Source organism: Ornithorhynchus anatinus, chromosome X1, assembly GCF_004115215.2.
Source record: "Ornithorhynchus anatinus isolate Pmale09 chromosome X1, mOrnAna1.pri.v4, whole genome shotgun sequence".
Taxonomy (NCBI): Eukaryota; Metazoa; Chordata; class Mammalia; order Monotremata; family Ornithorhynchidae; genus Ornithorhynchus; species Ornithorhynchus anatinus.
Genome location: NC_041749.1, coordinates 82,798,921 through 82,825,307, shown reverse-complemented (window position 1 = coordinate 82,825,307; position 26,387 = coordinate 82,798,921). Strand labels below are relative to the sequence as shown.

The following is a 26,387-nucleotide window of genomic DNA, read 5'->3' as shown; positions in this document are numbered from 1 at the left end:
AGAAGTCAATGACCTCAAGGCGAAACTATTTCCCTTGATGGCCTCATCTGCTGGTGGCACACCGGTGCTCCTCTTTCTTTGCCACAGGCAACCGGCTACCATAGAGACACCGACACTGTTTTAGTTTATTCGTCCCAGACTGGCCACTGTATCATCGCCTGGTGATTAGTGGGGCTTGAGCTGACTAGAATCTGGAGGCCTATGGGTGAGGCTGAGGGTGGGAGAGGCAAATAGGCTGAAAAAAACAGAGTGAGAAAATTGGGTCCAGTCTGGCCAGCTGGCTGCACAATCCTAGCAAACACCCGTGGCTGTCACTGGTGCTAAGAACGCCTGCCATCTTTCATTCTTATTTAATAAACAGAAAGACATTTGTTTCCATTTCAATGAAAAATGTCACATCAGCTAGCTATTTTTATTGCAGTTTAACATCTGGAGCATTTCAGTTGGCCCTGCTCTTCCGTAGAGTCTCTCTAGTCACTATGGATTCCATCCCGAGGTGGTGGGAGTTCTCAGTTATTGAGTAATCGAAGTCCTTGGACACGCAAAGTTGCCCGAGCGTGAACAATTAATCTTCTGAATTTGCTAGTTCCCTGTCTTCAGAATTCTTGTGATAGGGAAGACCATAAGAAAGGTGTCTTCAAATCTCCCCTGACGGTTTTGGAAAGGCCTTTCTCGGCTTGGCGTCGAGTCTTTTAGGTAATTAAACAATGCGTGCATAAGTATTCAAGTTTAGGCAAAGCACCTGCATGCAAAAGACACCTGGCAAAGGTGCTCTAGAAAAAAACAAAACAAAAAAACTACCGGCAAAGGAAAGACCAGGTGCAACTGGGATGCGTAACACGAGAGGAGACCCAGGCAGCAGTAGTAGCAGCAAGTCTGCTGTGTGTGATCTTGGGCAAATCACTTAACTCTTCTGTGCCTCAGTTTTCTCATCTGTAAAATGAGGATTAAATCCTACTCCCTCTGACCAAGACTGTGAGCCCCATGTGGGACAAGGAGATTGTGTCCAGTGTGAGTCTCTTGTAACTACCTCGGCGCTTAGTACGGCGCTTGGCACATAGTAAGTGCCTAACGAATACCATAAACAAAACTAAAAAAAGCTCAGTTGAGATGGATGTAGATGAGGAGAATTACCAACACTTTCCCACTCTATCAAGGGAAATCCATTTCTGAAAATCCTACTGGCTTCATTTGCCATGCTTTATGGTGTGTTTCCTAGGAGGAGCTCCATATGGCTTCCAGATGTTACCTTATTGCTGTCTCGCCATCCCTAGGAAGTGGGCTTAAGTTTTTCTAGACTTCAGCTGTGCTGAGGCACCGGAAAAAGGGGAAGGGGCCCTCTCCAAGTCACCAAACCACAATCTCTTCCAGCCACAGGCTCCCCTACCCATTCCCTACCCCTCTGCCACCTAGACTGAACTTGGCTGTTTTTCAAGGATTTTGAAATCTGCTGACACCTGGTTTTCAGGGCTGGGAAAGGACCTTTTCACTCTGCCATCCTTGCTTTATTTACCTACCCTTCAGACTAGGTGGAGATAGGATCTTGTTTGTGAGTCTAAAGGGATAAACATAACTGGAAGTTTTGGCCTGGGGTGAAAGTGGGCAGAACTGCCATGCTGAACTGGAGACTTTCTAGCTGGGGCAGTGGCTTGGGGGGGCCATCTTTCACCCATTTGTGTATACTGCAGTGAGGACGGGTGGGGCTCAAGTGTTCCCCGGGGGCTCAGCAGAGGATTCTCTACAAGGTGTGGGATCCTGGAGTCCCCTCTGCTGTGATTTACAGTTCCTCCTCCAAACCATTACTACTCCTCTCAGTTGCACGGTCCGTGAGGCCGGGGGCAGTGCAAAGGGCTGGCATAGGGTCTCCTGTGAGTTTTCATGCCGAGTCATTGAATTACATAGAGCAATCAATCAATTGTATTTATTGAGCGCTTACTGTGTGTAGGGCACCGTAATAAGTACTTTTTCAATCAATCAATTGTACTTATTGAGTGCTTACCGCGTGCAGAGGACTGCGTTAAACGCTTGGGTGAGTACAGTATAACAGAGTTGGTTGAGATGTTCTCTGCCCACAAGGAGCTTACAAGGAGTCTATGCATAGGAGAACGCATATAGAGGAAATAAAGGGTTTAGTCTGGGAAGGCCTCAGAGGAGGGGATGAAAGATGAGATGAGAAGAGATTTTAGGAGGGTTTTGAAGCTGGGGAGAGTGGTAGGCTGTTGGACCTAAACGGGAAGGGAGTCCCAGTCCTGAGGGAGAACGTGGGCAAGGGCTCGGTGGTGAGATAGATGAGCTTGAGGGAAGAGGGAAAAGAACCAGTCATGCATCTGGAAAACTTGCATAGTCCTGGCAGTTTCTGGGCTCCAATGGGGTGGCTTCCGGTTGGGGTAGGCTTAAGACATGTAACTACCCTCTGGCGCTATAGACCTGATTGCTAAACCCCCATCTAGACTCTAGACTGTAAGCCCGTGGTGGGCAGGGATTGTCTCTCTTTATTGCTGTATTGTACTTTCCAAGCTCTTAGTATAGGGATCTGCACACAGTCAGCACTCAATAAATACAATTGATTGATTGATTGATTGACTGTAAATGCCCCTCTAGAGTGTAAGCTCTTTGTGGGCAGTGATCATGCCTACTGAGTCTATTGAATTGGACTTTCCCAAATGCTTAGTGCAGTACTCTGCACAGAATAGTGCTCAATGATTACCACCGATTGATTAAAAGCCCCCACCCCAAATGAGCCTGGGAGCTAATAACCTGGGAGTCCCAGGTGAAATGATTTCCCCCCAGTTGGTAGCTCCTGGAGATTGGCAGCCTCGGATGAATACCTGCTTTGTTCGCTTCTAACACTGCCTCCCAGCCCCCATTTTACAGATGAGAAAACTGAGGTATGGAGCAGTTAAATGAATTGCCCAAAGTCACACAGCCAGTGATGGATCTACATTCCTGGGGCTCATTTTGGTGGAACTGAAGCTCAGGTTTTCCTGAGCCTGGGCCAAACTGGGCCAGGCCTCAAAGTGTCAGCCCTTGACTCAAGACCTTGACCTGTGCAGATCTCTGCAGTACCCAATAACACCTGAAAAGTCTGTTCACAACCCTGAGTACGAGGCCCCTCATCCTCCCCTCCATGAACTGTCTTCTTCCATGCCTCAGCTAGTTGCTCACTCTCAAGAGTACTAAGGATTGGTGGGAGGCCAATAGAGAGAAATGGATCGAGAATCAGTCCTTTCCCAAATTGAATGCCAGTCTCATGGCCTGAAAGCATGATTACATCCTCTGAAAACCAGGTATTTTCCCACCTTCTTTCCTGCAGGATAATTAGGTTGGTGCCTTCCCTCATTTATTGGTTCCTAGACCCCTCCATAAATGTGACCATGGGTGACAGTCTGTCCTTGAGACCAGCTGGCAAGGCCTTCTATATAAAGGAGTCAGTCACCCAAAAGGTGCTGCGTCTCGGTTTGTGTGGCAGAAGGCGCGGTGAGCACGTCTGTCTCTCCCCTCTTCAGTCAGTACTTTACTCTCCTGCCTGGATCATTTTTCTGAAAAATCATTCAGTCCACAGCTCCCCACTCCTCAAAACCCTTCAATAGTTGCCCATTCACTTCTGCATCAAATAGAGATCCCTTACCAGCAGCTTGAAGGCACTCAACCCTCCTACCTAACCTTGCTGCACACTCCGCTCCTTTAGCACCAACCTACTCTCTGTACCTCAAGCTCACCTATCTCACCACAGAGCCCTTGCCCAGGTTCTCCCTTGGGATTGGGACTCCCTCCCCGTTTAGGCCCGACAGCCCACCACTCTCCTCAACTTCAAAATCCTCCTAAAATCAAAACTCTTCCAAGAGGCCTTCCCAGACTAAACCCTTTATTTCACCTCTATGCTCTCCCCTATGCATAGACTATGAACCTATCTGTGTGCCCCTTAATCATTTTGATACTCACCCCAGCCCCACAATACTCATATAAATATTGAAATATTCTATTTCTCCTATCTATAACCTATTTTAATATCTGCCATCCCGTAGACTGTAAATTCTTTGTGGGCAGGAATCACATCTGCCAACTCTGTTGTACTGTAATTTCCCAAGCTCTTAGTACAGTGCTGTGTACACAGTAAGTGCTTAATAAATAATTTTGATTGATCAATTCATTAAGAACAAAAATAGTTACCTCATCTATTACGCATTTCCCTTTTAATGGCAAAGGATGAGAAGGGGAGTGATGAAAATGGATCCAGCATCAACGTAATATCAATATTATCATTATTATTAATAGCATTCAGTGAGATCTGAACTAGGCACTTGAGGAAACATGAAACGCACCCCTACCCTTAAAGGGCTTATGGTCCAATGGGGGAGACAAGCAGCACAAATAATAGTACAATAAACTCTAGGTTAAAGAGTGAGAGAGGTAATATAAATACTAGGTATATGTAAGAAAATAAAAAAATGAATATATAAATATAAGTGCTGAGGTAGCAGAGGAATGACATGACTGGGAAGGTTGGGGTGGGAGTGGTTAATCAGAGATGGCTTTCAGGAGGAAGTGACTTTTTAGAAGGGCTTTGAAGGAGGGGAGGGATGAGGTTTGGCAAAACTAAGGAGGGAGAGCATTCCAGGCAGTAGAAAGTCCTGAGAAATGGGTTAGAGGTGGTAGAGCCCAGAGCAGGAATGGTTAGAAGATTTGCTTATATGAAGTGAGGAGCACAAGCTGGGGTTTAGCAGGAGAAGAGATCAGGTAGGTAAGAGGGAGCCCAGCTGATGGAGAATCTTGAAGCTGATAGGAATTTTTCCTTTAATACAATGAACAGTGGTGAGTCCTTGGAGAAGTTGGAGGAGGGGAGTGACGTGTTCTGATCCCTACTTCTTTTTTTTTCTTTTTAAAAGAGATATGTGCAACTATATGTAGGCTAGAATGAAGTGGGGAGGTGCTGGAGGCAGGGATCCCAGGAAGGAGGCTATTATAGAAGTCCAACCAGGAGGGAGAAGCAGCTTGGCCTAGTGAAGAGAGCTCGGGCCTGGGAGGCAGAAGAACCTGGATTCTAAATCTGGCTCTGCCACTTGTCTGCTTTGGGACCTTGAGCAAATCACTTAACTTCTCTGTGCCTCAGTTACCTCAGCTGTAAAGTAGGGATTAAAACTGGGAGTCTCATGTGAGACATGGACAGTGTCCAACCTGATTGTTATACCTGATATACACCAGAGCCCAGCACGGTGCTTGACACATAGTAAATGCTTAACAAATGCCATTAAAAAAAAAAGAGGGAACTGGTATTGAGCCAGCATGGTGAGCATAAGGATAAAGGAAGGGGGCAGAGCTATGAAATATACTATTGCCTATAAATTGCATTGTACTCCCCCAGTCGCTTAGTGTAGTGTTCTGAACCCTGGAGGTGCTCAATAAAAACTATGGATGGATTAATGGAGGAAGAATGGGCTGGATTTAAAATCCAACTGAATGTGGGAGGTAAACAAGAGAGGAGTCAAAGATGATACTGATGTTGCCAGCTCCTGGGACGAGGAAGATGGTGATGATGTTGACCAAGAGAGGAAACCTAGGGGGAGGTGGTTTAGGAGAGAAGACAAAGAGTTTGATTTTGGCCATAGGGAACTGGTCTCAACTTGGCAAACTAAAAGTGGCCTGTGGTTCAGCATGAACTTCACAAAGTCAGCCCAAACAAGGTCTCCTCCAATTCTGGCAAAAGATCTGTTTAAGACCAGCCAGCAATTCCAGGAAAGGGACCAGGCCTTCTCCAGATTACGTCCAGTGATTGGATCAGTGCCTCCACACTGTGGGAGAACTCCGTAACAGGCCTTGATTTGCTCCTTTACAGATTAGATCAGGCCACATAATGTCAGTCCGTTCCCAGAAAGTCTTCTTTTCTCTGACCAGGATGGTCTAATTCTTACCAGACCTTCCTTGTCCTCCATAACATGCAGGTGGGGAAGCCAAGGATACAGACCAGAAAACGATGGCCGCCCAGCTTATTTGCCTGTTCAGACCCACTCTGTAACCTGAGCAAGCAGGCTCTGCCCCAGCTACCTCTTGTTAAACACCACTTGCAACAGGAACAGTGAGGGGCAGAGAGTAAAGCTTGTAAAGTAAAGCAGAGAGAATTGGCATGCCGGGTGAGGTCCTGTTCTCCTCCGTCCACCCTACCCTGCCCTGTCCCATTGACTCATTTTCCCCTGTGTATCAAGGAGGAGCTCAGCCTTTCTGATAACTCTCTAGAGGCTTGACTTGGAGGTCTCCTGTGTGAACCTGTCTGCTGTGTGACCTTGGACAAGTCACTTAACTTCTCTGTTCCTCAGATACCTCATCTGTAAAATGAGGATAAAGATTGTGAGCCCTATGTGGGACAGGGACTGTGTCCAACTTGATTAGCTTGTATATACTCTAGGGCTTGGCACATAGTAAGTGCTTAACAAATACTGTTAAACAAAAAAAGGTGAGGGTAAGACCCTCTCTATTTTGGATGCTTTGACTATCAGTCTCTTGCCCTGGGTTGGATCTATTTGCTCTGTTGGGCCCAGGGCTGGGTCATTTGGGGGAAATTATCTTGGCTTGAAATTGCCCAATTTCCACTTCGTGAACATGACTGTTCCTGAGCCTGGAAGCCAGGTGATGAACCAATACCCTGCACCCCACTTAGTGCCTGGGGATGTATCAGAGCAGTCCTGGGTGCCAGGTGAGCACACCGCATACGTGAGATTCATGGGGAAGATAAACCGGGGAATCCGGCCCCAGAATGGTGTATTGTTCCTGGGCACGGCTGTGGGAGGAAGCCAGATAGCTTCATTTTCTGATGGCAGGAAAACCCTGTAGAGTTCAAGAGCAGGCCCCTCGAGAAGCCAGCTCTACGTATTTGCCTTTCGGGGTGCCTTGCAGCTCCCAATTAGTCCCCTGTGCAGACTGAAGTTGGTCTTACCCAAACCAGTGCCCTAAAAAGTAACCAGGACATGTTTGCAATTTCTCTAGCTCCTTACAAAGATACACGGGGCCATTTCCTGTAGCCATGGGTAGAAGTATTTTTTTTATGGTATTTGTTAAGCACTTATTATGTTCCTGGCACTGTACTAGGCATTGGGGTAGATACAAAATAATCAGGCTGAACCCAGTCCCTGTCCCACATGGGCCTCACAGTCTTATTCCCCATTCTACAGATGAGAAAACTGAGGTACAGAGAAATTACGTGACTTGCTCAAGGTCACACAGCGGACAAGTGGTGGAACTGGGATTAGAACCCAGGTCCTTCTGACTCCCAGGCCCGGGCTCTATCCACTAAACCATGCTGCTTCTCAATCTTGATACTCATTCATCCTCAACAAACAATTCCTAGCTGCTGTCTCCAGTGTGCTGGGCACTGCATTAGGGCCTGCCTCAATTCAGCGGAGTTAAACAAAGACCAGCATGTGACTGTGTAAGAGCCAGCCCAGATCTCCTCCTCTTCTGGGGAGTGGCCATCTCAGTACTCTGCACACGGGACACTGAATGGCTCCAGGGGGGTTCCTGTTGGCCTGCTTTGTTTGGACTTGATGTGATTCTCTGAAATGAAAACCATCCTGGCTCTTGAACAGGGAGAGGAGGCCCTGGAGGGGGTTGGGATGATGGAAAACACCAGTGCCAGGGCTGGGAAGGAGCTGTGGGATGAGAGGGTATGCTTGGAGCCTGCTGGCAAATTCCTGTGCAGAAGACAGACCAAAAAAGAGGCCGGCATGGGGTTCTAGAAAGCAGTATTGCCTAGTGGCTAGAGCACAATCCTGGGAGTCAGGAGACTTGGGTTCTAATCCAGGCTCTGCCACTTGTCTGCCGTGTGGCCTTCGGCAAGTCATTTAACTTCTCTGTGCCTCAGTTTTCTCTTCTGTAAAATCAGGATGTGATATCTGGTCTCCCCTCCTCTCTCACTACTAGCAGCTTTAACCTGGATTTTTTTATTTTGGTTGCTACCTTATTAGAATATATTAAAGTAGAGATCCAAGGTCTTAGTGTCTGCCAGGGGTAGGGGCTTGGGTGGGGGGGCGGGTCGGGGGGAAGCTCCTGGTGCCAGGGAGACACACAACCTAGGGACCTGCAGTTGGAAGATGGTAGGTTAGTCCCCCGCTGACCCCTACCCTTTCAGGGAGATGCCTTTAGCTATAGAATGGTGGCAGCAAGAGAGGTGCATGGACTTGGGGGACAGTGAGTAGGATGCTTCAAATCTGCAGTAAAATGAGAAATAAGGAGGGCTTTAAGGACCCAGCAGATGCTGACTGGGAGCTCCTTCAGGAACACTGGGAGCTTTTTCCGCCAGGATTTGGGCCAGGCTGGAAACCCTCAGTAACATTATTAGGGGATGTTCAGGGAATGGAAGGAGGCAGAGAAAGGGTCATTCTGGCTCACTTTCTTACCTTCTTTCTCTGCTGAGCCCAGGCCCTTCCCCTGCCCATCACACCACTGGGCCACCATTTCTTCATTGGATCAACAGTACTCTGATTGCACTGCCATCTCTTTAAATGCTAATGCTTTATCCAATTTATTTTCTTCATTTCTGGGATATAGCCATGAGATCCTGAAGGAGCTGCAACACCTCACACCCCACCTCCCAACATCATCAAGTTGGGAAGAGTTGGCCATGGTATAAGTCAAGTCTGAACAAGGGAGAAATCAGCCTATGGGGAACGCCGCCTTGGTGTTAAACATGAATCGGGAGCCAAGCCCTTCTTCCTTCACCGGAGTCTGTCATCCCTGTTGTCAGGTCATTCAGGAATAATAATAATGATGGTATTTGTTAAGTGCTTACTGTGTGCAAAGCACTGTTCTAAGTGCCAGGGGGAGGGGGATACAAGGTGATCAGGTTGTCCCACGTGGGGCTCACAGTCTTCATCCCCATTTTACAGATGAGGTTATTGAGGCACAGAGAAGTGACCCAGCTGACAAGTGGCAGAGGCGGCACTAGAACCCATGACCTCTGACTGCCAAGCCCATGCTCTTTCCACTGAGCCATGCTGCTTCTCAGTTCAGGAAGCTGATGAGGGAGTTTTGGGAAATTCATCCAGAGAAACATTCAAGGGTAGTTAAAGGACTTGGTGAGTGGAATAAGAGCGGAAGGGGTTTAAGGGGGATTGTGGCATTTCAAGACAAAATGCAGTTTTGATAATGACACAGTGAAGAAGTTGTCAGGAGGAGAGGCTGTGATTCCAAGTCTGACAAGCTAGAATGGTCACTAAAATTCAGATAATGGGCCCCTTGACTGTAATAACACTTCAGTGTGCCTGAGGATTGATTCACTAAGAAACTGATCAACAGGCTAGTCAGACTCAGAATAACACAACTTTGCTGACATAAGAAAAAGCCATATTCAGGCCTCTTGTCTCACGGCACTCTGTACATATCCTTACATTCTCTTACTTTTCAGGAATTTACTTTAGTGTCTGTCTCTTCCACTAGATTGTAAGCTCCTTGAGGGCAAGGATCATGTATTGTCCTCTCCCAAGCACTTCACACCTTTCTCTGCACACAGTAAGTACTCAATAAATATCACTGATTGCTTGATGGTTGACATTGTGCCATAGTGATGTTGGCTTCTAACAGAGGGTAGATTGTTTAGGGCCTAACTCCAGAACTGTAGACAAGGATGAAAAGGGTGAAGGTGAAGATTTAAGGGGCATCTTTGCTGGGTAAACAGAAGAAAAAAAATCTATTTCACCACTTTGCAGGAGGAGGAGCTCTGAAAAATTTGAACAAAAAATACCATTCAGGATAAGACTGGGGGAAGGGATTGGGTGAGTAGTGTTGTATGAGAGCTAGCCAAAGGGTATAGAGAACAAAAAGCAAAATTCAATAGCCTGTCTTGGCACACATGAATCCTCAGAATTTTGAATACCCGTTGGCCTCATTGATAGTTGATTTCTGAAAAACTGAAAAGCGGGATTTTGTTCCTTTCCCTTTTGCGAGCCCAGCATGCATTTTATTTCAACTCGTTAGGATGATAGAAACCTCTCCATTGCTTGTATAACTGTGGAGAGTGTCTAAGTGTTGCCATCTCCACTCAAATGAAAAGAATTAGATGAATCATGTGTCCAGTTTGGCCTAACCCAAGCATAGAAACTCCCTGAAACCTAGTTGCCCCCCTCACTGGACCAAACTCTCTGCAGTTATGCTTGGGGACAGACACATGCCATCTGCAGGAGGGAAAATTCCCAAAACCTGAGTCAGCAGGACCCCTGCCTCCCAACAGCACCCGACTACTCTTGAGCATAGAAAAATATCAGGGGTTTCAACACCTCTCCGCAGCTAAACCCTCTTTTCCCCCTTTCCCTCTGCTCTTCCACCTCTCCCTTCCCCTCCCCACAGCACTGTACTCGTCCGCTCAACTGTATGTATTTCCATTACCCTATTTATTTTGTTAATGAATTGTACATCGCCTTGATTCTATTTAGTTGCCATTGTTTTTACGAGATGTTCTTCCCCTCGACTCTATTTATTGCCATTGTTCTTGTCTGTCCATCTCCCCCGATTAGACTGTAAGCCCGTCAAACCGCAGGGACTGTCTCTATCTGTTGCTGACCTGTTCATCCCAAGCGCTTAGTACAGTGCTCTGCACATAGTAAGCGCTCAATAAATACTATTGAATGAATGAATGGACTTTGCCGGGGTGGGGAGGGGGGGTGGGGAAGAGGGGATGGGTCACTCACCCTCAGGCATGAGTTTGACTGGAAATAATAATAATACTACTAATAATGGTGATTACTATTATTATGGTATTTAAGCACTTATTATGTAATGGTCAGTCAGTGAATCATACTTATTGAGTGTTTATTGTGTGCAGAGTACAATATAAGAGACACATTCCCGGGCCACATTGAGCTATTTGTTAAGATACAAGCTAATGTATCAAGCACTGTTCTAAGTGCTTGGGTAGATATAAAACAATCAGGTTGGACACAGTCCCTGTCCCACATGGGCTCACAGTCTAAGGAGAGAGTAGGAATTTTACAGATGAGGAAACTGAGGCATAGAGAAGTTAAGTGACTTACCCAAGATCACACAGCAGACCTGTGGCAGAGAAAGGATTAGAACCCAGGTCCTCTAACTCCCAGGCCCATGCTCTTTCCTAGCTGCTTCGTTAGGAATAAAATCTCCTCTCCACCCCCTTCAATCCCAACTTCGGGAAACACAGAGATAGAAGCTGCTCCACATTCCAGCTTAACTGCTCTTTGATGAGTCACTTAACTTCTCTGTGCCTCAGTTACCTCATCTGTAAAATGGGGATCAAGACTGTGAGCCCTACGTGGGACAACCTGATTACCTTGCATCTACCCCAGTGCTTAGAACAGTGCTTGGCACCTAGAAAGCAATTAATACCAACATTATTATTATTATTATTATTATTATGAGGAGTGTTGCTTCCAAGGGATTGGTAAGCAACATTTCCAAAAGCAGGGCAGAGAAGTGTAAATCCACAGTTCTCTTTTTCCTGTCTTTTCTTTCTCATCAACATCATCATCATCATCTCCCTCATTAGAGAGCACCCACTACCCACTACCGAGCTGTGGGCACTGGGAGTGTCGGAGTCTGGTTTTTGCCTCTGGGCCTAACTCAAGCAATGCAAAGGAAAGAAAATGCTCGAGCTTGAACTTAGACCAGTTTGAAGAACTGTGTATCTGCTTCCACCGCCGCACCCCTGGTTGCCCAGCAACTGGGAAGAGCCTTTTCTATACCCTGAAGCTGGGTCCAGTCAAACTAGGCTTGAAGTTGAATGGGGGATGGCAGAGTCCCCACTCTCCCTGACTCCAACCTTCATTCATTCATTCAGTTGTATTTACTGAGCACTTGCACTGTGCAGAGCACTGTCCTCAGCGCTTGGAAAGTACAATTCGGCAACAGGTAGAGACAGTCACACTCCCAAGACACACCTGTTTGAACTTCTTGCATCAAGGCATTTGTCCACAGCCATCCACAGTGTCCCAGCTGGTGAGTGAGTGTGTGTGTTTGTCTAACTTTCTCCTACATAAGTGTGCTGTTGTGCTAGCTGCCATGGCAATAGTGTAAACAGACAAACTATTTCTAGTTGTTATATACTGTACTACTTGCTTTGATCAATCGATTGTATTTATTGACCCGCTTACTGTGTGCAGACCACTGTACTAAGCGCTTGGGAGAGTACAACAGAGTTGATAGACCTGTTCCCTGCCCACAACGAGCTATCAGTCTAGATGATTCAAGAAGCAATTTAACCAATTTACCAAGGATGGGAAGCAGCATGGCCTAGTAGAAAGAGCACAGACCCGGGAATCAGAAGGCTTGAGTTCTAATTCCCATTCTTCTATTTGTCTGCTGCGTGACCTTGGGCAAGTTACTTAACTTCTGTGTGCCTCATTTCCCTCATCTGCAAAATGGGGATTCAATACCTCCCCCTCTAAACTGTAAGCTTGTTGTGGGCAGGGAATGTCTGTTTATTGTTCTCTCCCAAGCACTTAGCACAGTGCTCTGCTCACAGTAAGTACTCAATAAATACGATTGAATGAATGACTACCTGTCTTCGTTTTCACTTGGACTGAGAGCCCCATGTGGGACCTGATTAGCTTGTACCTATCCCAGCACTTAGTACAGTGCTTGGCACATAAGTGCTTAAATACCATAATTATTATTATTGTTATGCTTAAGTGGCCCAAAACCTATTCCTCTTTTGGCAGGATGGTGGTGGGGTTCAGAAAAAGGGAGTGAAGTCAGAGCCAGTTGTTGGGGGAGAGTGGAGCGGGTCAAAGGGAGAAAGGAGGGAGCAAAAAAAAGAGGGGGAACTGATTATCTGATAACTGATAACCGAACTGATTATCCTGTATCTTCTCTAGAATTTAGAACAGTGCTCGACACATAATAAGTGCTTAATACCACAATTATGACAGGATCACAAACACTGAAATCTTGGAATAAAGTCAGACACTCAGCAGCAAAGCTATACTCACCTCAGCACAATTTCGCTGGTTGGGGCATGTGCATGGAATGGATGATGGTAGAATACCTAAGTGGTTACTATATGGTGAACTGAAAAGGGTGGATTGAAATTAGAGGAGCGGACAGAGGCAATTCCTTAAAGATGCAGTGAAGCCCAACCTCAGAAAATGTTGCCTTCAGGCTGAATACTGGGAGATGTACTGCAGCCCCAAGACCAGTCGGGCAGTAGTATTAATTGTATTTTTTGAGTGTGACATAATGGACACGACACCCAAGCACAACAGAAGCAAAAGACAAATTCTCTGCCCACAAGGAGCTTAATGATGTACTGTGAACAAGAAAAAGTGGACTTTTCAAAGCAAGAGCTTTGAAAGACTTGCAAAATGAAGAGGAAAAGCCTGAAAACAGTACCAGGGACTGCAAGCAAGCAGCAGATCAGCACAACAGTCCTTTCAGCCACTGCCATTCCCGTGGGTGGCATCATCTTCAACTACCAAAAAAACCCCCCAAAACTGCTATTTTACACATTAACTTCTCCTTGCTCAGTTTTAATCAATGATATTTACTGAGCATTTAGTGTATGCAGATCTCCGTATTAAGTTTCCTTCCTGAAAGATCCAGGATGAAAATCCTAGACTCCTAGGACTAGCAGGGATGTTAAGAGGTCACTTTGTCCATCCCCCTGCCCCTGGGAAGAATGGCACTGCGAAGCAGCGTGGCCTTGTGGATAGAGCATGGGCCTAGGAGTCAGAAGGACTTGTGTTGTAATCCTGGCTCCATTTGACTTTTGTGTGACCCTGGGCAAGTCACTTAACCTCTCTGTGCCTCTGTAAAATTGGGGAATAAGACTGAACCCCCGGTGGGACAGGGACTGTGTCCAACATGATAAACAGAGAAGCAGCGTGGCTCAGTGGAAAGAGCATGGGCTTGGGAGTCAGAGGTCACGGGTTCTAATCCCCACTCCGCTGCTAGTCAGCTGTGTGACCTTGGGGAAGTCACAACTTCTCTGTGCCTCATTTACCTCATCTGTCAAATGGGGATTAAAACTGTGAGCCCCACGTGGGACAACCTTGTATCCCCCAGCGCTTAGGACAGTGCTTTGCACATAGTAAGCACTTAACAAATACCACAATTTATTTATTTACCCCATTGCTTAGTACAGTGCCTGGTACATAGTAAGCACTTAACAAATACCATGGAAAAAAAATAGCACCAAGCCTGATTGAGACCCAGACAGTAAGAGGATCTCACCTCTCCTAGAAGCTCTCTAGGGAGGAAGTTGATAATAATTATGGTATTTGTTAAGTGCTCACTATGTGCCAGGCACTGTACTATTCTAAGCCTTCCCTGCTAATCCTGCCTCACAGGAATGTCTGACAAGAGAATCACAATGCTCTTCATGAAATGGAAATATTTAATAATGATGCTAGCAGTTCAGGCAACAATGTAGGCCCTAGGTCTTGGCAATGAGCTGCTCCAGGGAGAAGGTCCCAGAGGTCTGAATCATGGGAGCCCATGGCTGGACTCATTCCACCAGCTGAGCCAGATAGACAATCTACTGCCCAGAGCCTAATTCCTCATTTTCTTCCTCTGACCTCCATCTCCGGAACATTCTTGGAGGAAGCTGTGGTCTTGCTTGCATCATAGCTCCCTTGGTTTGATTGGGTTTAGATGCCCCAACTTGGGTTTTCTGTTTTGTTTTCCTGGGGAGTTTTGGAGAATAGATACCAGTCATGAGGCCCCGGGTCTCACTTTCATTCTCCACTAAATTGAGTTGGGTTAATGGGACATAACACCACACCCACATACACACACACACACACACCTTCTTGCATTTTACAAAGGCGGAATCTAAAATTTTGGGCCATATTCTCAGCTTTACTTTTCCTAATCCTTAACCTGGAGTGGAACTTCTTGGTGATGATGATGATGGCAATAACAATAATTACCTGATTGCTTACTATATATCAATCACTGGTCTAAGTGCTGGGTTAGATACAAGCTAATCAGGTCAGACATAGTCCCTTTACCACCGTGGGCCCACGGCTTGAGTGAGATGATTGGCTGTAGTGACGTGGCAATTTCTCCCGAATGTTTTCAGTGGCAATTGAGCTGGGTTTACCTTGGTCAAAATCAATCGTATTTACTGAATGCCTGTGGGCAAAGCATTGTACTAAGCGCTAGGGAGAGAGAACATTATAACAGAGTTGGTAGACACATTCCCTGCCCACAGTGAGTTTAAAGTCTAGAGGACTAGTCAGCTGGATGAAACTTGTGAGGTCAAAGGAGTTGTGCCCTGCTACAGTGTCCTTGTACGTGCCTTCTGATGAACTCAGGAGTACGCATGTTTGCCAGCTGTCGTCTGGGGAGACAGCCCGCCCTGAACAGGCATTTGGGTTGGGTTGTTTCAGGTTAGAACAAAGATACAAGAACAAGCTTTCCACAGCCTTCCCAAATGGCACTGTTCTTCATATTGCAAAGTAGTAGAGTTCCGCTCCTAAACCCCTCTAAACCTCCAAAAAAAAAAAAAAAAAAAAGACCCACAAAGTGGCCGTGCATTCCAAAATTGAGATCCAGGGTGCTGTCAGCGTTTTCAAATCTGCAGAGAGACTTGCTATTGCAGTAGTGGCTTTCAGCCAGCGATAAAGGTTTTTCACATGCACTCTGCATCATCCCCATCTTACCGTTAGAAAAGCCAAGATACAAAGCGAGTCGTTAAAGGTCAGTCACAAATTGCTACTTCCCAGCTCCTGCCACCATCAATTGCTGCACAGAGTCCTTGCTGAAGTTTCCCCTTCTAGTTTTTAGAGGCAAGGTTCCTAAGATATTGCCCCCCACATTAGAAACTCATGGAGGAAATAGTCAGTAATCAATCGCATTTATTGAGCACTTACTGTGTTAATAATAATAATGTTGGTATTTGCTAAGCACTTACTATGTGCAGAGCAGTGTTCTAAGCGCTGGGGTAGACACAGGAGAATCAGATTGTCCCACGTGGGGCTCACAGTCTTAATCCCCATTTTACAGATGAGGTAACTGAGGCACAGAGAAGTTAAGTGACTTTCCCACAGTCACACAGCTGACAAGTGGCACAGCTGGGATTCAAACCCATGACCTCTGACTGCAAAGCCCGTGCTCTTTCCACTGAGCTACGCTGCTTCTCCACTGCACTGTACTAAATGCTTGGGAGAGTACAATATAACAGAGCTGGTAGACATTCCCTGCCCATACTTGGTCTAAGTATGACCTGGTGCAGAAATCACTGGCTTCTCAAAACCATCCCTCAGATTACACGGTGGATTCTAAACCGTCCCCTGGACCCATCCTTCCCTGGGAATCTATATATGGCTTCAGTCACAGTCCATATATGGATTCAGTCACAATCCATATATGGTTTTCACCTTCCACCTGCCTGTTTTATAAGCTGCTGGTTAAGGAAAAAATGAACAGGGAAACAATGCCAGGCTACCTTGTATGAAAAAAGCTATTTACTAGTCTTGCAGCCTATGATTCTACACGTACAACATACCTCCTTAACCTTACTGGGGGGAAGGAAGATACAAGTCAGGGCCTTTCTCTACTTAATATTTCACTCAGTTCAAACTGTTGAAGCTCCACATAGTCTGCTCAGCTGTTTACCTAGCCCGTGAAAGGATGGTGATATCCATAATTTATTTATATTCATGTCTGTTTCCCCCTCTACAACTGTAAATTTACTGTGGGCAGGGATCCTCTCAACCAATTCTGTTGTACTGTACTTTCCCAAGCACTTAGTACAATGCTCTGCTCCCAGTAAGCACTCAATAAATCACAATGCTCTGCACATAGTAAGCATTCAATCAATACAGTTGAATGAATGAATGAATAAATATGATTGATTTGGCTTCACAACATCCCTGGGAGGCAGGGGTGGGACAGGAATTATCTCCATTTTGCAGGCAAAGAAACGGTGACCCAAAGAGGTTGAGTAACTTTGCTCAGATCAACCAGTGAGTCATTACCCTCTAGACTACCTGGTGTAAATGGGAAGAGATGAATTCATTTTTTGTGTCTGTCCCGTGAATAAACTGTAAACTGCTAGACTGTAAACTCCTTAAGGGCAAGGATCCTGTCTACTACTTCTACTATACACTAACTGCTTAGTACAGTTCTCTGCATTCAGTAGGTGATTAATACAATTGACTCATTGATTGATTCCACTTCAGGCCTATAATAATAATAATAAAAAATGTATTCATTCAATCATATTTATTGAGCACTTACTGTGTGCAGAGCACGGTACTAAGTGCTTGGAAATGTAAATATATTTGTTAAGCGCTTAGTATGTGTCAAGCACTGTTCTAAGCACTGGGTTATGTACAGCTTAATCTGGTCAGACACAATCCTTGTCCCACATGGGCTCACAGTTTAAGTTTGAGGGAGAACAGTTTTTAACTCCCCATTACGAGAAGCAGTGTGGCTCAGTGGAAAGAGCACGGACTTGGGAGCCAGAGGTCATGGGTTCGAATCCCATATCTGCCCCCTGTCAGCTATGTGACTGTGGGCAACTCACTTCACTTCTCTGTGCCTCAGTGACCTCATCTGGAAAATGGGGATTAAGACTGTGAGCTCCACGTGGGGCAACCTTAATACCCTGTATCTACCTCAGTGCTTAGAACAGTGCTCTGCACATAGTATGCGCTTAACAAATACCAACTTTATTATTACACAGTTGAGGAAACTGAGGCACAGAGAAGTTAAGTGTCTTGTTCAAGGTCACCCTGCCAGCAAGTGGCAGAGCTAGGATTAGAACCCATGGCCATGCTTTTTCCACGAGGGCTATTCCTTATTCTATTCAGAACAACCTGTGATATATACATACATCTATATCTATCTATATATATGTATATATATATAGTTTTTTTAAAAAAAAACTGAGCATAAGTGCTCTAAGAACTTTGGAGGTACTCCACCAACTTGCAATATTATACATTCCTCCTTGTTCCAGAGAAAAAGCCCAACCCCTGATTATGACAGCTTTAACTAGCCAAACAATGACAAAACTAGAATGGGAGTAGTGACCTGAACTCAGTTGTCCCTGGTGTGGCAAAGTCAGGTGATGGGTAGCCTTCTGCATATTTTGATACAGTTAAAGTGAATTCTCAGTGCCGTTCCCTGCAAAATTGTTGTCTCTGGGGAAATCTCGGGGGAAATCCCCAAGAGACAACTTTAAATTTTCAAAAAAGCCCAATGGAAAGCTGCCTGTTTCTCTTCCCTTCCTTAGAGTGTCAGGGATTTTTTTCCTAATATGATTTCAAATACATCCAGTCATTGCTAAAAAAAAAAAAAGCCTTCTACATCACTAAGGATCCGTATTTTTATTGTTCAGCATGCCATTTAGAATTTATGGGCTCTGCGACCATTCTCAGTTCATTCTACCCCAAAGCCCTAAGAAATGCAGATCAGTCAGAAGGACCAGTGTTCTAATCCTGGCTCTGCCACTTGTCTATGTGACTTTGGGCAAGACATTTGACTTCTCTGTGCCTCAGATGCCTCATCTGGAAAATGAGCTTACCACTGTGAGTCCCTTGTGGGACATGGACTATGTCTAAATTGATTAGCTTGCATCTACCCCAGCACTTAGAACAGTGTGTGGCACATAGTAAGCCTTTAAATGCCATAAAAAAATAAATGTACATTTCTTGGGTTGGATGGTGTGCTCACTGAGGGCCAGAATTATGCCTTTAACCTTGACTGTACTTTCCCAAGTGCTCTACACAGAGGAGGCCCTCCATCAATACTACTGATTGGGTTCAGGGAGAATTTGTGACTAGCAAAGGCCTCGGGACAAGTAAATGACAGTCTCTGGGAGGGTACTCAACCACTGGGTTACCCAAGTTATCCAGTTTATCAGTCATCCAAGATTCCACATTGAATTTGCTAGAGAAGTTTGACTCCTTTACCATAGTGATTTAGTGGGTGCTTGGAGATCAATCCTGTTCTCTGTGGAGTAGCATGCCAAGTGTTACCACAAAGACATATTTTCTCCTTGGCAACTACATGCCTTTGTCTTTCCCTCTGTTCTGGGACACTCCTCTTGGGATGGTATGTGGCTATCGATTTTCAGTACTGGGGGGCCTGAAGAGAAGGAAGGAGATGTTTTTCCTCATATTCTTCCAAATGGGCCTCTCACAAGGAGTGCTTAGTTCTGGGAACAATGAGTCAATCTGAGGGATTTTCGCGATGCTAGGACACAAGTGTTTCCTGTTGTAACCTTATCTTTAGTCACATGATTTAGCTTCTACAACCTCAGGAATTTTGCCCTTCCTATTTCATCTCCTTCCAGAGCCAGATATTTAGAGGGAAGGTTTTGAGCCTTGTCAACAGGAAAGCGAATGTGAGTGAATCCCATATGATGGAGAAGAAAAGGTCACTGCCATTAGTATTTCAGCAGGGTGAAATATGACCTGAGATAGGTATGGGAGGAACAGAATTGGAGAACGATCCAGGGATGAGCAGAGAGCATATCTAGCATTCACATCAGTGACGGATGCACAGACTTGCTGCAGGAAATCTTGGTGCTCAATATGGTCCTGTCCAGGGCCCTGCAGTTCATGTCAGACTGTCCAATACAGAACTCATCTTCACAACCAAACCCTGTCCTCCTCATCACTGTAGACATCACTATCCTCTCTGTCTCACGAGCCCATAACCTTGGCAATATCTTCGACTAATCTCTCTCATTCAACCCACAGAGTCAATTGGTCACCAAATGCTGTCAGTTCTACCTTCACAACCTCTCTAGAATCCATAATTTTCTCTCCATCCAAACTGCTATTACCCTTGATCCAAGCACTTATCCTATTTCACCTTGAATCCCATCAGCCTCCACACTGACAACAGGTTACTGATTCACAGTCTATTCACTAGCATTAAGGCAATGCTCACAGTAACACAGCTTTGCTGGGTGGGACATATGAAGAGAACAGACAGTAGCAACTCCTGTATGCTGAACTATCGAAGATACATACAAGCAGGGTGGGCAGAACAAGTATTTTAAAAACAGAAGTGAAGCCTTTTCGGACTGGTGGGAAATCACCACATCAGAAAGACCAGCCTCCTGCCTCTGGCCTGGAAAGCCCTCCCTAGTCAAATACGACAATAACTATCCCCCGCCACCCCTTTCAAAGCCTTATTGACGGCACATCTTCTCCAAGAGGCCTTCTCAGGCTAAGCCCCACCTTTCCTCCTTTCCCACTTCCTTCTGCATTGCCCTGACTTGTTCCCTTTGCTCTTCCCCCCTCCCAGCCCCATGGCATTTATATACATATCTGTAATTTTATTGATTTGTATTCATTTGTCTCTCCCCCACCCTCCCACCCCAGACTGTAAGCTCACTGTGGGCAGGGAATGTGTCTGTTTATTGTTGTATTGTACTTTTCTAAGTGCTTAATACAGTGCTGTGAAGAAACTGCTTCAAAACCAGAGGCAAACTTCGCATATAGCAAATGCACCAGGGCACCCAGGAATCATTTATCTGGCACATAATGTAAAATGGCTGATTGGCCACTCACCTGATCTTTTCAGCTACCCTCCCATCTCACTGACTGGGGTGTCAGCTTCAAAAACAAAGGACTGCTAAATATAGATGAGTAAATCTAGTTCAGCTGCAGGTACATGCAGTTTATGCTATAATCTTTCAGTTCCATTTTAAGGGACTAGTATTACACTTCAAAAAAACCAACTTAAAACCAAGAAACAAAAAACTTGGAAGGCTGAATTTAGTCTTACCTGAGATCCTGAAATGCTACCAGCTCACCGGCATTGAAGGAATGCTCCAAACAGCATAGTTACACTGGATGGGACATGTGAGGAAAATAGATGACAGGATACTGAAGCAGCTGTTATCAATCAATGGTATTTAGTGAGGACTTACTAGGTGCAAAACACTGTACTAAGTGCTTGGGAGAGTACAGTCCAACAGAATTAGCAGATAAGCTTACAGTTTAGAGGGAGAGAGATTAATATAAGAAATTTATAATATATGATTTAAAGATATGCACATAAGTGCAGTGGGGTTGGGGGCAAATACCAAATATCCAAAGGTCACACGTGTTGTATGGGAAATGGAAAAAAAAAAGTACACACAACTCCCGAGGGGGTAAAAACATTTTATAAAGACACAGCGAAGCCCATTCTCAAATAATGTGGAAGGGCAGTGCACTTTTGGAAGACCACTACAGTAGGCAGACCAACCTTGTGAGCAACAATTGGGAAAGGGGTTGCTCTCCTAGAACAAAGCCTTTGCCTCCTGACATTGTGATTGTCAAAGAATCAAAAAACAGAGACAAGTCCTGATGAGGGACAAAATCACAAGCATGGCATGGAGCTAGCCTTGGTTGTGAACAATGTAGGAAGAGGTGTCTATCCTGCATTGATCTTTTCAGCCGCATCCGCCTACAGGGGTACCCCCTCACTTACTATGAAGGACAGTGATTCTTATGAACATTATTACACAGGGACCTTCTGAAGACTTGGATTTTATCTAGCATGGCAATTACATACTAGATATACCCTCACATAGTCCATAATTGAATGGTAATATAAAAATCTCTTCCAGTGAGCAGAGTCAGGAGGGAATCCAGGTTTCTCCAATAGAATGAGGAATCTATTTGGTGGAATTAAGGGGAAAGAAATTGACTCGTTATGGAAAGTGATAGGGCTCAGGCGCTTGCTCTCCCCTTTCTGCCTTCATTCAGCTTCTGGGATTTCATTTATCTTCATTAAAAGATATGTAGTTATTTATGTACTTATCTACATAGTTATCTTTAATGTAGTTATCTAAGTATTAATTATTTGTAATCCTATCAACTATTCTATTCAACTTTGTTTTGTTCATGGAAAGACACTGGCCAAATCTGTATAGTGTAATGCAAACAACTGCTTGAATATAATTTCAGCATCCATGTGTTTCTAAGTGGCACAGTTAAATGAAATAAACCTTGAAGCAAGGTTTAGTGAATAGTTATTTCCCCCTACCCCGCTCTTGGGCACAATTTCTCTTCCCCTTGGTGTGACCATTCATCCTTCAGTGTTAGTTACTTGTAGGCATCTACTCGTTCTAATAAGGTTGCAAACCAAAGAGCCCTCACTCTAGTTCCTGTACTTTTTCAATTTGTTCTTTTATTAGATTGAATTTTACCTCATATGCCCTAGTGATTTTAACATGGCTTCCCCTGAAATGGATAACTGAAATGGATAGAGGAGCAGAATGGCTCAGTGGAAAGAGCACGGGCTTTGGAGTCAGAGGGCATGGGTTTGAATCCCGGCTCTGCCACTTGTCAGCTGTGTGACTGTGGGCAAGTTACTTAACTTCTCTGTGCCTCAGTTACCTCATCTGTAAAATGGGGATTAAGACTGTGAGCCCCATGTGGGACCACCTGATGACCCTGTATCTCCCCCAGCGCTTAGAACAGTGCTCTGCACATAGTAAGCGCTAAATACCAACATTATTATAACTTTTAATAGAACACATAGCTAGTGTTTCCTATGGTAGTTACTTTTGCTCCTGGGCTTTACCTAGCTAAAAGTATCTTTCCACATTTTCCTCACCCTCCACTGCCCAGCAAGAAGGGACATTTACACGTTCACACCCATCCTCTAGGTTAATTTTTCCCGTTCATCTTCCTTCCCCCATCCAAAGTTTTGGGTAGTGGCTATGCCTCCATAACAGAAGGATGGAGAAAGGCAGTGAGGGAGAGAATGGTGGAGAGAGCAAAATACAAAGAGATTCAAGAAAAAAAAGCATTTGAAGCAAATCAACAGGTGCAGGACAAGGGACAAAATTAGACCTGAAGTCTGGGCAATCAGGAGGAAATGCTGATTGCCCGTCAGGGTTTCCTGGGTGGATTGGAGATAGGAATAGATGTACAAGTGATACAGGGCTCCAAAAATATCACCCTTGTCTGCTCAACTGAATCTCCACAATTGCTAAGTTGGTGTCTAAGGTTAAAATGTATTTCAAAAGTTTTGCCTGCCCTATGCTGTCTTGTCCAACATGTAACATTTACAACTGCGTTTCACAGATTATTATACTGTGGGTGTGTGTCCATTGTTCAAAATTGACTTTCACTACAGGCCTAGTTCAGTTTGTGGCAACCACGCACACGGTGCGGTGAAAGTTGAGGCATAGCTCTCTCTCTCAGCATAGGACAATTTCCCTTACAAAAACGGTGGCTGACAATTGGGATGCTGGCCAAGAAATCTGGGATTTTCTCTAAAGGAGGAAATTGGAGTTTGAAAGCATGCATCTGTCTTTCCCCCAGAAAAGTGAGCACATTTTAATTAAAATGTTGAAAGATACCCAATCCCTTTAGGTTTCTTGGGCAACTCCCAAAAGGGCTGAATCTTTCAACTGGTGCATTTTAAAAGACTGAGCAGGGGAGCCTTCCCAGCCTGTTTCAGTCGCAGCAGCAATAGCAGTGCCGCCTAAGGCAGGCATGTGGAATGGAGGAAGCTATCCAATCTCCACAGTTTTTGTCCCTGGCACTAACTTTGGCACCTCTCTAATGAGTTTATGATGAAATCTGCTGATCTAGTGCCACTGACAGTTTTAAGATTGCCTCCAGAAAAATTCCTCATCCATACATGTAATGAGCACTGTAAAATACCCCTTGGGAAGGTACCACGTTGCTGACAGAAAAACGAACTCATCATCAGCAGAAGCGGTGCCAGTTGCTGTTTTTTAATGGTATTTCTTAAGCACTTTCTATGTGCCAGGCACTGTACTAAGCACTGGGATAGATACAAGCTAAAAAGGTTGGACACAGAATGTCCCACATGGAGCTCTCAGTCTCCATCACCATTTAACAGATGAGGTAATTAGGGCATAGAGAAGTGACTTGTCCAAGGTCACACAGCAGACAAGTGGCGGAACCAGGATAAGAACTCAGATCCCTCTGACTCCCAAGCCAATGATCTATCTACTAGACCATGCTGCTTCCTGGTTCACAGGAACCGATGAATGTGACTTGCCTATAAAGCTGAACTAACGTTATGGATGTTTTTTCTCATGGGGAAGAGCAAGAAGATAATTCAGGTAAAGATAGGGTTTCCCCTGAATTTGTCAGGTAGTTGTTTCAACCCCTTGCCTTGATTCATCAGTAGAGACCCCACTAATATATGGCAAACACCACAGGGCAGAATGGATGACTGTTTACAAGCTTTGGAGGTTTTCTTTTCACAACTCATTCTCTCCTCTGAAATGTCTACCAACTCTGTCATGTTGTACTCTCCCAAGTGATCAGTACAGTGCTCTACATACAGTAAGCACTCAATAAATATTAAGTTCTGGAGGAATGCTCCTCCGGAGAAGTTGGGATCTAAGAGCAGGCATTAAAGACAGGGTCTGGAGCTCGCTCTCCTTATTCCAACTTTAGTCTCAGAAGGCTTCCTTGCTAAAAGGTTTCATGAGGGAAGGAGATAGAGTGGCTCTGGTGCTCAAAGGAGTGAGTAAAAGCTGACATTCCTGTCTTTTCCTGTTCTCAATCCAAAAAAATTAGATTTCACAAAGAGAGAGAGGGAGAGAGAATGAATGAATGAATGAATGAATGAATGAATGAATGAATGAATGAATAAGGGCTGGCTTTCTATCCTGTCTCACATTAGTTCTGCTTGGGTTTGGGTCTTTCTCTTGAAACCCTAAAAAGACTGGTTTCCTCTTTGGACAGAAATTACTAAAGTTCTTAACAATCCATCAATGCTATTCATTGAGCACCTATGTGCAGAGCACTCTAAGTGCTTGGGAGGGTACAACAGAATTAGCAGACATGTTCCCTGCTCATGATGAGTTTACAGTCTAGAGGTTTACTTTTGATTTTGTTACTAAATTTACAAAGCCCTTCTAAAACCACATCTCCTCCTGATTGATCTCTAATCTCCCCACCCTATTCTCCCTCCCTTGAGTCACCTATGAGTTATATGCATGAGAAGCATGCCTAGTGGAAAGAGCAAGGGCTTGGGAGTTAAAGAACCTGGTTCTAATCCCAATCATTCACTTGTGTGCTGTGTGCTCTTGAGCAAGTCACTTAAGTTCTCTGTTCCCCAATTACCTCATCTGTGAAATGGTGATTAAGACTGTAAACTCTTTGTGGGACAGGGACTGTGTCCAACCTGATTAGTGTGTATCTACCCAGGTGCCTGACACATAATACTCCATACTCCTCAAGCACTTTGATTCTCACTCCACTTCCACAGCACTTATGCACATATCCTTATACTCTATTGCTTCACTTACCTGTAATTGATTTTCATGTCAGTCCCATGGGCTCCTCCTCCCCCTCTCATCCCCTAACTGTAGGGTCCCTTAAAGTTCAATTCTTGGTCCCCTTCTATTCTCCATCTACACTCACTACCTTGGAGAACTCATTCTCTCCCATGGCTTCAACTACCATCTCTATACGGATGACACCCAAATCTACGTCTCCTCCCCTGTTCTCTCTCCCTCCAGGCTCGCATCTCTTCCCTTCCTGCCTTCAGGACAGCTCTACTTGGATGTCCTCCCGCCACCTAAAACTCAACATGTCCAAGACAGAGCTCCTTATCTTCCCTCCCAAACCCTGTCCTCTCCCGAACTTTCCCATCACTGTAGACGGCAGAGCCATTCTTCCCATCTCACAAACCCATAACCTTGCTGTCATCCTTGACTCCTTTCTCTCATTCAACCCACATATCCAGTCTGTCACCAAATCCTGTCAGTCACCTTCACATCACCACCAAGATCTGCCCTTTCCTCTCCATCCAAACTGCTACCACGTTAGGACAATCACTCATTCTATCCCTACTGGATTACTACATCAGCCTCCTTTCTGACCTCCCACCTCCTGCCTTTCCTCACTTCAGCCGCTGCCCAGATTATCTTTCTTCAGACACGTTCAGGGCATGTCACCCCCCTCCTCAAAAATCTCCAGTGGTTGCCTATCAACCTCTGTATTAAACAAAAACTCCTCACTATTGGCTTTATAGCTCTCTATCACCTTGCCCCTTTCTTCCTCACCTCCCTTATAATGTTAATAATAATGTTGGTATTTGTTAAGCACTTACTATGTGCCGAGCACTGTTCTAAGCGCTGGGGTAGACACAAGGGAATCAGGTTGTCCCCACGTGGGGCTCACAGTCTTAATCCCCATTTTACAGATGAGGTAACTGAGGCACCGAGAAGTTAAGTGACTTGCCCAAAGTCACACAGCTGACAAATGGCCGAGCCAGGATTTGAACCCATGACCTCTGACTACAAAGCCCTTGCTCTTTCCACTGAGCCACGCTGCTTCCCTCTCTCCTTCTACATCCCAGCCCCCACACTCCGCTCCTCTGGTGCTAATCTCACTGTGCCTTGATCTCACCTGTCTTGCCACCGAGCCCTTGCCTACATCCTAACATGAGAAGCAGCGTGGCTCAGTGGAAAGAGCACGGGCTTG

General features: G+C 45.1%; 1 protein-coding gene across 9 annotated transcripts in view; it reads right to left on the bottom strand.

Annotated features, from left to right (window-relative positions):
- Positions 1-26,387, bottom strand: part of OSGIN1 (oxidative stress induced growth inhibitor 1) — a 335,667-nt gene that overhangs the window by 19,515 nt on the left and 289,765 nt on the right. For 7 of the 9 annotated variants that reach the window (XM_039910211.1, XM_039910209.1, XM_039910214.1 and 4 more), the window contains one exon: positions 20,704-20,767. The exons of the other annotated variants lie outside the window; for them this stretch is intronic. The gene's annotated coding sequence lies outside the window, so the exon portion shown is untranslated. The remainder of the gene's footprint in view (positions 1-20,703; positions 20,768-26,387) is intronic. 9 annotated transcript variants of the gene reach the window in all.